The sequence below is a fragment of the Callithrix jacchus genome, chromosome 22 (genome assembly GCF_049354715.1).
Source record: "Callithrix jacchus isolate 240 chromosome 22, calJac240_pri, whole genome shotgun sequence".
Taxonomy (NCBI): domain Eukaryota; kingdom Metazoa; phylum Chordata; class Mammalia; order Primates; family Cebidae; genus Callithrix; species Callithrix jacchus.
The window spans coordinates 46866974-46880292 of NC_133523.1; the positions used below are offsets into that span (position 1 = coordinate 46866974).

At 47.0% G+C, this 13319-nt stretch overlaps 1 long non-coding RNA gene across 1 annotated transcript; it reads left to right on the forward strand.

Annotated features, from left to right (window-relative positions):
* The first annotated feature begins 788 nt into the window (after positions 1-788).
* Positions 789-13108, forward strand: LOC103790065 (uncharacterized). Its single transcript, XR_004738195.3, has 6 exons — positions 789-2795; positions 4886-5104; positions 5321-5413; positions 7223-7341; positions 10343-10467; positions 12589-13108. It is a non-coding gene; the product is annotated as an uncharacterized LOC103790065 (long non-coding RNA).
* The last annotated feature ends 211 nt before the right edge of the window (positions 13109-13319 follow it).

The following is a 13319-nucleotide window of genomic DNA, read 5'->3' on the forward strand; positions in this document are numbered from 1 at the left end:
AACTTTTTGAGACACAGCGTGGTTATGTTGCCAAGGCTGGCGTGCAGTGGTGCCATCTCTAATCACTGTCAGCTCCACCTGCCACCTCAGCCTCCTGGATTAGTGTCCTTAAGTGCACGCCACCACACCTGGCTACGTTTTGTACTTTTTGTACAGATGACGTTTCTCCATGTTGCCCAGGCTTGTCTCAAACTGCTGAGCTCAAGTGGTCCTCCTGCCTCGGCTTTCTGAAGTGCCGGGATTAGCGGTGGGAGCCACCGCAAGACACCTGTACCTGTGTATTTCTGTTCAAATCATACTGGGGAGCTTTTACAGCATTAGTCTGTGGTCTGTCCTGGAGGACGTCTGTGTGTGTGACAGTGTGTATTCTTCAACATTTTAGATTCCATTTGGGATGCTCCCGTCGGGACTGTGCGTCCCTGTGCTGGTACTCAAGTGAAACTTGGCTCAACATCCATCGCTCTTCTCTAGAAATCCAGCCCAATTCTCTTGGTTAAAGATAAGGTATGTCTAGTAGGCATTGTTCTTTCTCTTTGGAGACAAAAGTCAGGAGGATTGCCCCTTGATGAATAAGGCTAACCTGCTGGGCCTTTGAAGCAAGGAACTGGAGATGGTCCTTTCAGGGGATTACGTTCTGGATTCCAGAAAGTATGCAAACAGGGCCACTAAATGCATCTTTATTTTTGTGTCCATTTTAACCTAGTTGCACAAATTCCAACAAAAAACCCATCATGCTGGAGCAAGAAAATCTCATGCTGTGACCCTCCCGAGGGAAGCACTTTCTGTTTGAAAGAAAAGAAGTCGCTTCCCTCAGGGGGTTACTGTTTGAGAAAAGCGACGTTGAACTTGATGCTGATCTTGGTAAGATGTTTGCAGGGCACGCTTATGATCAGACCTGGATGATGTTGGGGTTCTGTTTTTGTTTTGTTTTTTTCTAAGACAGGGTCTCTTGCCCACCGTTGGAGTGTGGTGGCACTTCCAACCTAGATATCCTGGGCTCAGGTGGTCCTCTTTTAATTTAATTTTTTATTTTTTGAGACAGAGTCTCACTCTATCACCCAGGCTGGAGTGCAATCGTAGGATCTCTCCTCACCGCAACTCCTGCCTCCCAGGTTCAGCGATTTCTCCCACCTCAGCCTCCCAAGTAGCTGGGATTATAAGCACCCACCACCACACCCTGTTAATTTTTGTATTTTTGGCAGATGGTTTCACCATGTTGGCCAGGCTGGTCTCAATTCCTGACCTCAAGTAATCCTCCTCCCTGGCCTCCCAAAGCGGTGGGATTACAGGTGTGAGCCACCATGCCTGGCCTCTTCAACATCTGAGATTCCATTTTGGATGCTCCCATTGCAGTGTGTCCCTGTGCTGGAACTCAAGTGAACACTCGGCTCAGCATCCACTGCTGTTCTCTAGAAAACCAGCCCAATTCTCTTGGTTAAATATAAGGTACGTTTAGTGGGTGTTGCTTTATCTCTTTGCGGACAAAACTCAAGATGATTGCCCCGCGATGAACAAGGCTAACGTGCTGAGCCTTTAAAACAAGGAACTGTAGGTGGTCCTTTTAAAAGGGTTTGTGTCCTGGAGTCCAGAAAACGTGCAAACAGGGCCAGTAAGTGCGTCTTTATTGTTGTGTCCATTTTAATCTGGTCAAGGAAAATTTCAACAGAAAACCCAGAATGCTGGAGCAAGACCTCATGCTGTGACCCTCCAAAGGAAAACGCTTTCTGTTGTCTATAAGAAATGAATGAGTTTTCCTTTAGAGTGTTACCGTTTGAGAAAAGCAGCGATGACGTTGATGCTGAACTTGGTAATACCTTTGCAGATCATGCTTATAGTCAGACTTGGATGATGGTGGAGTTCTTTTTTCTTTTTTTTTTTTTTTTTTAAGATAGGGTCTCTGTTACTCAGGCTGGAGTGTGGTGGCACTTCCAACCTAGGTCTCTTGTGCTCAGATGGTCCTCTTTTTTGGGACAGAGTCTTGCCCTGTGAGCCAGGCTGGAGTGCAGTGGCTCAATCTCAGCTCACTGCAGCCCTCGCCTCCCAGTTTCAAGGGATTCTCCTGCCTCAGATTTCTGAGTAGCTAGGAATAGAGGCGACTGACACCACGCCTGGTTAATATTTGCATTTTTCTTTCTTATTTATTTACTTTTGATACGAAGTCTTGCTGTCACCCATCCTGGAGTGCAGTGGCAGGATCTCGGCTGACTGCAACCTTTGCCTCTTGGGTTCAAGCAGTTCTTCTGCCTCAGCCTCCCAAGCAGCCAGAATTACAAGTGCCCACCAACGCAACTGGCTACTTTTGTTTTAGTGGAGGATGGGTTTCACCGTGTAGGCTAGGCTGGTCTCTAACCCCTGAGCTCTCAGCTGGGCCTCCCGCCTTAGCCTCCCCAAGTACTGAAAATGCAGGTGTGAGCCACTTCGGCGAGCCGTCAACACCTTTTACGTGATGGAAATTATTCTGGCACTCACCTCACCTGGGGTCAGGTAGAGTTGAAGGGGACACTAGCGGCCCTTGATGATGTGATGTGCACTGTTTACCAAGAGCACAGAGGTGGAATGCATGGGATTTGAATTTTCAATGGGTAAATAAAACTGAAATTATGGGTGCATGATCAGGTCACATATGCAACGAGATGTGCGTGTGTGACAATGTGTATTCTTCAACATCTTAGATTCCATTTCGGATGCTCCTGTCTGGACTGTGTGTCCCTGTACTGGAACTCGAGTGAACACTTGGCTGAAAATCCATTGCTGTTCTCTAGAAATCCAGCCTAATTCTCTTGGCTAAAGATAAGGTATGGCTAGTAGGCATTGCTTTTTCTTTCTGGAGTCAAAACTCGGGAGGATTGCTCCTTGATGAGCAAGGGTAACCTGCTGAGCCTTGGAAGTGAGAATCTGGAGATGGTCCTTTTAGGGGTTTATGTTCTGGATTCGAGGAAACAGGCAAACAGGGCCAATAAATGTATCTTTATTTTTGTGTCCATTTTAACCTGGTCAAGGGAAATTCCAACAAAAATCCCAGAGTGCTGGAGCAAGAAGATCCCAGGCCGGGACCCTCTGGAGGGGCGTGCTTTCTGTTGTTTATAAACAAACAAAGCACATCCCTCTAGAGTGTCACCGCCTGACAAGAGCAACGTTGAAGTTGATGCTGACCTTGGGGACACATTTGCAGAACATGCTTGTATCAGACGTGGATGATGTTGGGGTTTTGTGTTTGTTCTGTTTTGTTTTGTTTCCTACGACGGGGTGTGTGTTGCCCAGGCTGGAGTGCAGTGGCACTTCCAACCTGGATCTGTTGGGCTCAAGTGGTCCTCTTTTTTGGGACAGAGTCTCACCCAGTGAGCCTGGTGACGGAGTGCCGTGTCAGGAACTCCACTCACTGCAACGTATGCCACCTGGGTTCAAGCAATTTTCCCGCCTCAGCCTCCTGAGCAACTAAGATACCAGGCAGGTGCCACCACACCCGGGGAATTTTTGTATTTTTATTGTTTATTTATTTTTGAAGCAGAATCTCACGCTTTTGTCTGGGCTGGAGTGCGGTGGTGCTATCTCGGCTCAGCTGCAACCTCTACTTCCCACCTCAGCCTCCTGCATAACTGTCTGCAAGTATGCACCACTACCTGGCTAACTTTTGTATGTTTTGTATAAATGTGGGTTCACCATGTTGCCAGGTCTGGTCTCGAACCCCTGATTGAAGTGATCCTCCCGCCTTGGCCTCCTAAAGTGCTGAGATGAGAGGTGTGAGCCACTGTACCCAACCAGTTCTTGTGTGTGTTTCTGCCCAAATTTTATCAAGAAGCTTTTGCTGCATAGCCTGCGGTCTCTCCTGGAGGATGTGTGTGCCTCTGACCATGTATATTCTTCAACATCTTAGATTCCATTTCAGATGCCCCCATGGGGACTATGTGTCCCTGTGCTGGAACTCAAGTGAACACTTGGCTCAATATCCATTGCTATTCTCTAGAAATCCAGCCCAATTCTTTTGGTTAAAGATAAGGTATGTCTAGTGGGCGTTGCATTTTCTCTTTGAGGACAAAAGTCAGGAGGATTGCTCCTTCATGATGAAGGCTGACCTACTGAGCCTTTGAAGCAAGGAACTGGCGATGGTCCTTTTAGGGGTTTGTGTTCTGGATTCCAGAAAACACGAAAACAGGGCAAGTAAATACACCTTTATTTTTTGTGCTCATTTTTTTCTTTTCTTTTTTTTTTTAGAGATGGGGTTTCACCATGTTGGCCAGGCTGGTCTTGAACTCCTGACCTCGTGATCCTCCCGCTTCGGCCTCCCAAAGTGTTGGGATTACGGGTGTGAGCCACCGTGCCTGACATTTTTTTCTTTTTTTTTTGAGACGCAGTCTTGTTCTGTCGTCAGGTGCCAGGCTGGAGTGCAGTGGCGCAATCTCAGCTCACTACAATCTCCGCCTCCCGGGTTCAAGCAATTCCCCTGCCTCATCCTCCGGAGTAGCTGGGGCTACAGGTGCACACCACCATGCCCAGCTAATTTTTGTATTTCTTTTTAGTAGAGTTGGGGTTTCACCATGTTGGCCAGGATGGTCTCGATCTCTTTACCTGGTGATCCGCCCGCCTCGGCCTCCAAAAGTGTTGGGATTACAGGCGTGAGCCACCGCACCTGTTTTTTTGTGTGTGTTCATTTTACCTTAGTTGAGAATGATTCCAAAAAAAAATGCAAGGTGCTGGAAGATCTCAGGCCGTGACCGTCTACAGGGAAGCGCTTTCTGTTGTCAGAAAGAAAAGAAAGTGCATCCTTGTAGTGGGTCACTGTTTGAGAAGAGCAACGTTGAAGTTGATGCTGATCTTGGTAATACTTGCAGAGCATGCCTATGATCAGACTTAGATGATAAAAGATGTTGTTTTTGTTTTTCTTAAGGCCGGGTGCTGTTGCCCAGGCTGGAGTGGAGTGGCACTTCCAACCTAGATCTCTTGGGCTCAGATGATCCTCTTTTTTGGGACAGTCTCACTCTGTAACCCAGACTGGAGCGCAGTGGCAGAAACTCCTCAGTGTACCCTCTGCCTTCCGAGTTCAAGCCATTCTCCTCATGCAGCCTGCCAAGGAGCTGGGATTAGAAGCATGAGCCACCATGCCTGGGTAATTGTTGAATTATTTATCTATTTATTATTGATTGATTGAGACAAGTTCAAGTCTCACCCAGGCTGGAGTGCAGTGGCACAATCTCTGCTCACGGCAACCTCCGCCTCCCAGGTTCAAGCACTTCTCCTGCCTCAGCCTTCTGATTAGCTAGGGTTACAGGTGTGTGCCACCATGCCCGGCTAACTTAGAATTCATTTTCGATGTTCCCATCAGGACTGTGTGTCCCTGTGCTGGAACTCAAGTGAACACGTGGCTCAACATCCATTGCCGACCTCTAGAAATCCAGCCCAATTCTCTTGGTTCAAGGTAAGGTATGTCTCGTAGGCATTGCTTTTTCTTTTTGGAGACAAAGATAATTCCAACAAAGAATCCAGAGTGCTGGAGCAAGAAGATTCCATGCTGTGTCCCTCCAAAGGGAAGCGCTTTCTGTTGTCTGAAAGAAAAGAAGGCGCTCCCCTTTAGAGGTTTACGGTTTGAGAAAAGCAGCGTTGAAGTTGGTGCTGATCTTGGTAATACATTTGCAGGGCAAGCTTATGATCAGATGTGTCGATGGTGGGGTGCTGTTTTGGTTTTGTTTTTTTCCAAGACAGGGTCTCTTTTGCCCAGGCTGGAGTGTGGTGGCACTTCCAGCCTAGATCCCTCGGGCTCAAGGTGTCCTCTATTTATCTATTTATTTAGAGATGGAGTCTCACTCTGTCGCCCGGGCTGGAATACAATGTGTCCACTTTATCCTGGTCAAGGATAATTCCACCAAAAAAATCCACGGTGCTTGAGCAAGAAGGTCTTGCTGTAGCCCTCTTGAGGGAATCACTTTCTGTTGTGTAAAAGAAGAGAAAGTGCTTCCCTTTAGAGAGTTACTGTTTGAGAAAAGCAACGTTGAAGTTGATGCTCAGCCTCCCGAGTAGCTGGGATTACAGGTGCCCACCACCACACCCAGCTTAATTTATTTTTTTATTTTTTTTTATTTTTAGTAGAGACAGATTTTCACCATGTTGGCCAGACTGGTCTGGAGCAACAGACCTCAGGTGAGCTTTCTGTCTCGGCTTCCCAAAATGATGGAAATACAGGTGTGAGCGACTGTACTCGGCCTTGTCTTATATTTAAAATTGGGGAGGGGGAAGATGCCCATACCTAAACAGCAAATCATTCGTTATTCAAGTAGATCTCAAATACATCATTTATCGGAATTACAGATTTAACTGGGGGTGCGGCATAAACCAAAGGCATTGCTTTTTGTCTTTCGGATCAAAACTCAGGAGCGTTGCCCTTTGATGAACAAGGCTGCCCTGCTGAGCCTTTGAAGCAGTGAACTGGAGATGGTCCTTTTAGGGGTTTATGTTCTGGATTCCAGAAAACATGCAGACAGGGCAAATACATGCATCTTTACTTTTTGTGTTTAACCTGGCGAAGAAAAATTCCAACAAAGAGCTCAGAGTACTGGAGCAATAAGATCTCCTGCTGTGACCCTCTAGAGGGAAGCACGTTCTGTTGTCTGAAAGAAAAGAACGTGCGTCCTTTTAGAGGGTTATTGTTTGAGAAAAGCAATGTCGAAGTTGCTGCTGACCTTGGTGATGCATTTGCAGACCATGCTGATAGTCAGACGTGGATGATGTTGAGGTTCTGTCTTTGTTTTGTTTTTTTTCCAAGGCAGGATCTCTGTTGCCCAGGCTGGAGTGGGTGGCACTTCCAACGAGGTCTCTCGGGCTCCAGGGATCCCCTTTTTACCTATTTTCAATTTATTTTTATTTATTTATTTTTGAGATGGAGTTTTCCCTTTTACCCAGGCTGGAGTGCAATGGCACGATCTCAGCAACCTCCCCCTCCTGGGTTCAAGCGATTCTCCTGCCTCAGCCTCCTGGGAAGGTGGGATTAGAAGGGCCCACCACCACACCCAGCTAATTTTTATGTTTTCAGTAGAGATGGGGTTTCGCCATGTTGGCCAGCCTTGTCTTGAACTCTTGACCCAAGGTGATTTGCTTCCCTTGGCTTCCCAAAATGCTGGGATTACAGGCGTAAGCCACATGCCCAGGCTCAAGTGGCCTTCTTGAGTCAGCGTAGACTGGTCTGTGCTGGAGGATGTTCGCGTGTGACAATGCATATTCTTCAACATCTTAGGTTTCATTCTGGTTGCTCCCATCTGGACTGTGTGTTCCTTGTGCTGGAACTCAACTGAACGCTTGGCTCAACTTCCATTGCTGTTCTCCAGAAATTCCGCCCAACTCTCTTGGTTACAGGTAAGGTATGTGTAGTAGGCATTGCCTTTTCTGTTTGAGGACAAAAGTCAGGAGGATTTCCCTTTGACCAAGACTAACCTGCTGAGCCGTTGAAGCAAGGACCTGGGGACGGTCGTTTTAGGGGTGTATGTCCTCGATTCCAGAAAACATGCAAGCAAGGGCTATAAATGCATCTTCATTTTTTGTGTCCATTTTAACCTGATGAAGGGAAATTCCAACAAAAAACCTGCAGTGCTGGAGCAAGAAGATCTCATGCTGTGACCCTCTAAAGGGAAGCACTTTCTGTTGTACAAAAAAAAAGCAAAGCGCTTCCCTTTAGAGTGTCACGGTTTGGGCAAAGCGACATTGAAGTGGATGCTGATCTTGGTAATACGTTTGCAGAGCATGCTTATAGTCAGACTTGGATGATGGTGGGGTTCTGTTTTATTTTTTTATTTGTTTGTTTTCTAAGACTGGGTCTCTGTTGCCCAGGTTGGAGTGTGGTGTCTCTTTTTCGGGACAGAGTCTTGCTGTTACCCGGGTTAGAGTGCAGTGGTGGGATCTTGACTCAGTGCAACCTCCACATCCCAAGTTTAAGTGATTCTCCTTCCTCAGCTTCCTGAGTAGCTGGGATTACCCGGGCCCTACATCATGCCCAGTTGGTATTTGTTGTTGTTGTCGTTGTTTTAAATGATTCATTTATATTATATTTTTTGAGACAGAGTCTCGCTGTCTCCCAGGCTGGAGGGAGATCCCGCTGACTGCAACCTCCGCTTCTTGGGTTTAAGCACTTCTCCTTCCTCAGCCTCCCGAGTAGCTTGAAATACATTTGCCTGCCACCACGCCTGACTACGTTTTGTATATATTTTTTTAGTAGAGATTGTGTTTCACCATGTTGGCCAGGCTGTTCTCAAACCCCTGACTTTAGGTGAGCCGCTCGCCTCAGCCTCCCGAAGTGGTGAGAACACAGGTGTGTGTCACCATGGGTGGCCATCAACACCTTTGACTCCATGGAAATTATTCTAGCACTGGTTTAGAGAACCTCACTTGGGGTCAGGTAGAGTTGGAGCGGACCTCAGTGCCCCTTGAATATGGGATGGGGACTGCTGCAAGAGCACGGAGGTGAAATGCATTGGGGTTTCAGTGTTTATTGGGTAAATGAAACTGAAATCTTGGGGAGGTGACCAGGAGATACGTGCGTGACACATGTGTCTCTCTCTACTGCCCAGGCTAAACTAGGGGTAGGTCCTCCTGCCTCCGCCCCTCCCCCATCCTTCATAGATGGGAACACATGTGAATATTAACTCATGCACAGGCAAGAGGAAAGAAAGGACTGTTCTTTGGTTCATGCCCCACCCCCAGTTTAGCTTGTATTTTAGATAAACCATGTATTTGAGTTGTACTCGAGCAGCAAATGATTTACTGTTTAGGTGTGAACATCTTTTTTTTTTTTTGCTAATTTAAAATATGGGAATAGTCCAGGCACGGTGGCTCAGGCTTGTAAATCCAGCACCTTGGGAGGCCAAGACAGGAGGATCACCTGAGGTCAGTCGTGTCCCTGCACTGGAACTCAAGTGAACATGTGGTTCAAAATCCATTGCTTTTTGTCTAGAAATCTTGCCCATTTCTCTTGGTTAAGTATGAGGTATGTGCAGTAGGCCTTACTTTTTCTTTCCCGAGGTAGAACTCAGGAGGATTGCCCCATGATAAACAAGGTTAACCTGCTGAGCCTTCGAACCACGGAATTCAAGATTGTCCTTTTAGATGCTTGTATTCTGCATTGTAGAAAACATGCAAACAGGGCCAATAAATGCGTCTTTATTTTTGTCTCCGTTTAAACCTAGTGAAGGAAAATTTCAACAGAAAGTTCGCAGTTCCGAGCAGGGAGATCTCAGGCTGTGACCCTCTAGACGGGAGCACTTCCTTTGTCTGAAAGAAATAGAAAGTGTACCCGTTTAGAGGATTACGGTTTGAGAAAAGCAACGTCGAAGTGGATGCTGATCTGGGTAATACCTTTGCAGAGCATGCTTATGGTCAGAATTGGATGATGTTGGTTTTTGTTTGGTTTGGTTTGGTTTGGTTTTGAGACAGAGTTTCACTCTTGTTACCCAGGCTGCAGTGCAATGGCGCGATCTCGGCTCACTGCAACCTCTGCCTCCTGGGTTCAAGCAATTCTCCTGCCTCAGCCTCCTGAGTAGCTGGGACTACAGGCACGCACCACCATGCCCAACTAATTTTTGTATTTTTAGTAGAGACAGGGTTTCACCTTGTTGAACAGGATCGTCTCGATCTCTTAACCTCGTGGATCCACCCGCCTCGGCCTCCCAAAGTGCTGGGATTACAGGCGTGAGTCATTGCGCCCGGCCCAATGTTGTTGTTGTTGTTGTTTTTCTCCCTTAAGACAAGGTGTCTGTTGCCCAGGCTGGAGTCCAGTGGCACTTCTAACCTTTATCTGTTGGGCTCAAGTGGTTCTCTTCTTTGGGACAGTCTTGCTCTGTGACCCAGGCTGGAGGGTCACCCATCTGGAGGATGTGACCCAGGCTCAGGAACTCCCCTCACTGCAACCTCCGCCTCCTGGCTTTACGGAGTTCTCTTGCCCAAGCCTCCTGAGCCACTGGGATTACAGGCATGTGCTGTCACACTCAGCTCATTTTTGTAGTTTTATTATTGGTTGATGATTGATTGATTGATTTTTGAGACAGAGTCTTGCTCTGTCGCCGAGACTGAATTGCAGTGGTATGGTCTTGGCTCATGGCAACCTCCACCTCCAATCTCAGCCTCCTGAATAGCTGTCTACAGGCACGCACCAGCGTACCAGGCTGACTTCTGTATTTTTTTGTACAGGCTTTGTTTCACCCTGTTGCCCAGGCTGGTCTTGAACTCCTGAGCTCAAGTGATTTGGCCACCTGGGTCTCATAAAGTGCTGCAGTTGTAAATGTGATCCCCCATGCCCTACCCTTACTGGTGTGTTTATCCTCCAATTCTATTATTAAGGAGCCTTTTTTCCTTGTTTTTTTTTCAGATGGAATTTCACTCTTGTTGCTTAGATTGGTGTGCAATGACGCGGTCTCAGTTAACTGCAGCCTTTGCATCCCGTGCTCAAGTGATTCTCCTGCCTCACCCTCTGAGTAGCTGGAATACAGGCAGGTACTATCATGCTCAACTAATTTTGTATTTAAAGAGATGGGGTTCCTTGAGGAGGTTTCTGGCCTAGCCTGTGGTTGTCTGTTCTGGAGGATGTTCGTGTATATGACAATGTATATTCTGTGGCATCTTAGATTTCATTTTGGATGCTCTGATTGGGTCTGTGTGGCCCTGTACCGGAACTCAAGTGAACACTGGGTGAAAATCCATTGCTGTTCTCTAGAAATCCAGCCCAATCTCCTGGTTAAATACAATGTATGTCTAGCAAGCATTGCTTTTTCTCATTGGGGACTAAATCAGGAGGATCGCTCCTTCATGATCAAGGCTGCCCTGCTGAGCCTTTGAAGGAAGGAACTAGAGATGCTCCTTCTAGGGGTTTATACTCTGGATTCCAGAAACAGGCAAACAGGGACAATGAATGCATCATTTCTGTGTGTCCGTTTTCACCTGGTCAGGGAAAATGTCACAAAAATCCCACGGTCCCGGAGCAGGAAGATGTCACGCTGTGACCCTCTAAAGGGTGGTGCGTTCTGTTGTCTAAAAGAAAAGCATCGAACGCGCCCCCCTTTAGGGGGTAACTGTGAGAAAAGCAAGGTGGAGGTGGATGCTGATCTTGGTAAGACGTTTGCAGAGCGTGCTTCTAATCAGACTTGCGTGATGTCAGGTTCTGTTTTTTCTTTCTTTCTTTCTTTTTTTGAGACGGAGTTTCGCTCTTGTTACCCAGGCTGGAGCGCAATGGCGCGATCTCGGCTCACCACAACCTCCGCCTCCTGGGTTCAGGCAATTCTCCTGCCTCAGCCTCCTGAGTAGCTGGGATTACAGGCACGCGCCACCATGCCCAGCTATTTTTTTGTATTTTTAGTAGAGACGGGGTGTCACCAAGTTGACCAGGATGGTCTTGATCTCTTGACCTCGTGATCCACCCGCCTCGGCCTCCCAAAGTGCTGGGATTACAAGCTTGAGCCACCACGCCCGGCCTTCTTTTTGCCCAGGCTGGAGTGTGGTGACACTTTCAACCTAGATATTTTGGGTTCAATGGGTCCTTTTGTTTTTCTTTCTTGAGAGAGAATTTGGTGGTGACACCCAGGTTGGAGTGTCTCTTTGGGGACAAAACTCAGAAAGATTGCCTTCTGATGAACAAGGCTAACCTGCTGAGCCTTTGAAGTAGGACTGGAGATGGTCCCTGTAGTGGTTTACATTCTGGCTTCTAGCGATGGATTTTGAACTTTATGGCCTAGTCTGTGGTGGTCTCTTCTGAGGTATATTTGTGTGTATGACCGTGTATATTCTTCAGCAGCTTACATTCCATTTTGGATGTTCCAATAGGGACTGTGGGTCCCTGTGCTGGAACTCACGTGAATACTTGGCTCAGAATCCATTGCTCTTCTCGAGAAATTCAGCCCAGTACTCTTGGTTAAATATAAGGTAAATGCAGTAGGCATTGTTTTTTATTTGTGGAGGAAAAATTCAGGAGGATCGCCTCATGATTATCGGGCTAACCTGCCGAGCCTTCGAAGCAGGGACCTGGAGCTGGCCCTTTAGGGGTTTTTGTTCTGGATTTGAGAAAACACACAAAAAAGGTAAATAGAGGCATCTTTATTTTTGTGTCTATTTTAACCTGGTCAAGGAAGATTCCAACAAAAACATCCACGGTGCTGGAGCAAGAAGATCTCAGGCTGTGACCCTCTAAAGGGAAGCACTTTCTGTTACTTGAAAGAACAAAAGTCGCGTCCCTTTAGAGTGCTACCGTTTGAGAAAAGCGACGTTGAACTTGATGCTGATCTTGGTAAGATGTCTGCAGGGCACGCTTATGATCAGACCTGGATGATGTTGGGGTTCTGTTTTTCTTTTGTCCTTTCTAAGACAGGGTCTCTGCTACCCAGGCTGGAGTGTGGTGGCACTTCCAACCTAGATCGCTTGGGCTCAGGTGGTCCTCTTTTAATTTTATTTTTTATTTTTTGAGACGGAGTCTCACTCTATCACCCAGGCTGGAGTGCAATCGTAGGATCTCTCCTCACCGCAACTCCTGCCTCCCAGGTTCCAGCGATTCTCCCACCTCAGCCTCCCAAGTAGCTGGGATTATAAGCACCCACCATCACACCCTGTTAATTTTTGTGTTTTTAGCAGACAGATGGTTTCACCATGTTGGCCAGGCTGGTCTCAATTCCTGACCTTAAGTGATCCTCCTCCCTGGCCTCCCAAAGCGGTGGGATTACAGGTGTGAGCCACCATGCCTGGCCTCTTCAACATCTGAGATTCCATTTTGGATGCTCCCATTGCAGTGTGTCCCTGTGCTGGAACTCAAGTGAACACTCGGCTCAACATCCACTGCTGTTCTCTAGAAAACCAGCCCAATTCTCTTGGTTAAATGTAAGGTACGTCTAGTGGGTGTTGCTTTTTCTCTTTGCGGACAAAAGTCAAGATGATTGCCCCGTGATGAGCAAGGCTAACGTGCTGAGCCTTTAAAACAAGGAACTGTAGGTGGTCCTTTTAAGGGTTTATGTTCTGGATTCTAGAAAACATGCCAACGGGGCTAATAAATAAATGCATCTTTATTTTTGTGTGCATTTTAACCTGGTCAAAAAAAATTTCATAAAGCCAGCGTGCTAGGCAAGACGATCTCATGCTGTGACCCTCCAAAGGGAAGCGCCTTTCTGTTGTCTGAAAGAACACAAGGCACTTCCCTTTAGAGCGTGAAAGACTGAGAAAAGCAGCGTTGACGTCGGTGCTGACCTTGGTAATACCTTAGCGGGGCATGCTCATCGTCCGGTTTCCATGATGGTGGAGTTCTGTTTCTTTTTTTTTTTTTTCTAAGACCAGGTCTCTGTTACCCAGGCTGGAGTGTGGTGGCACTT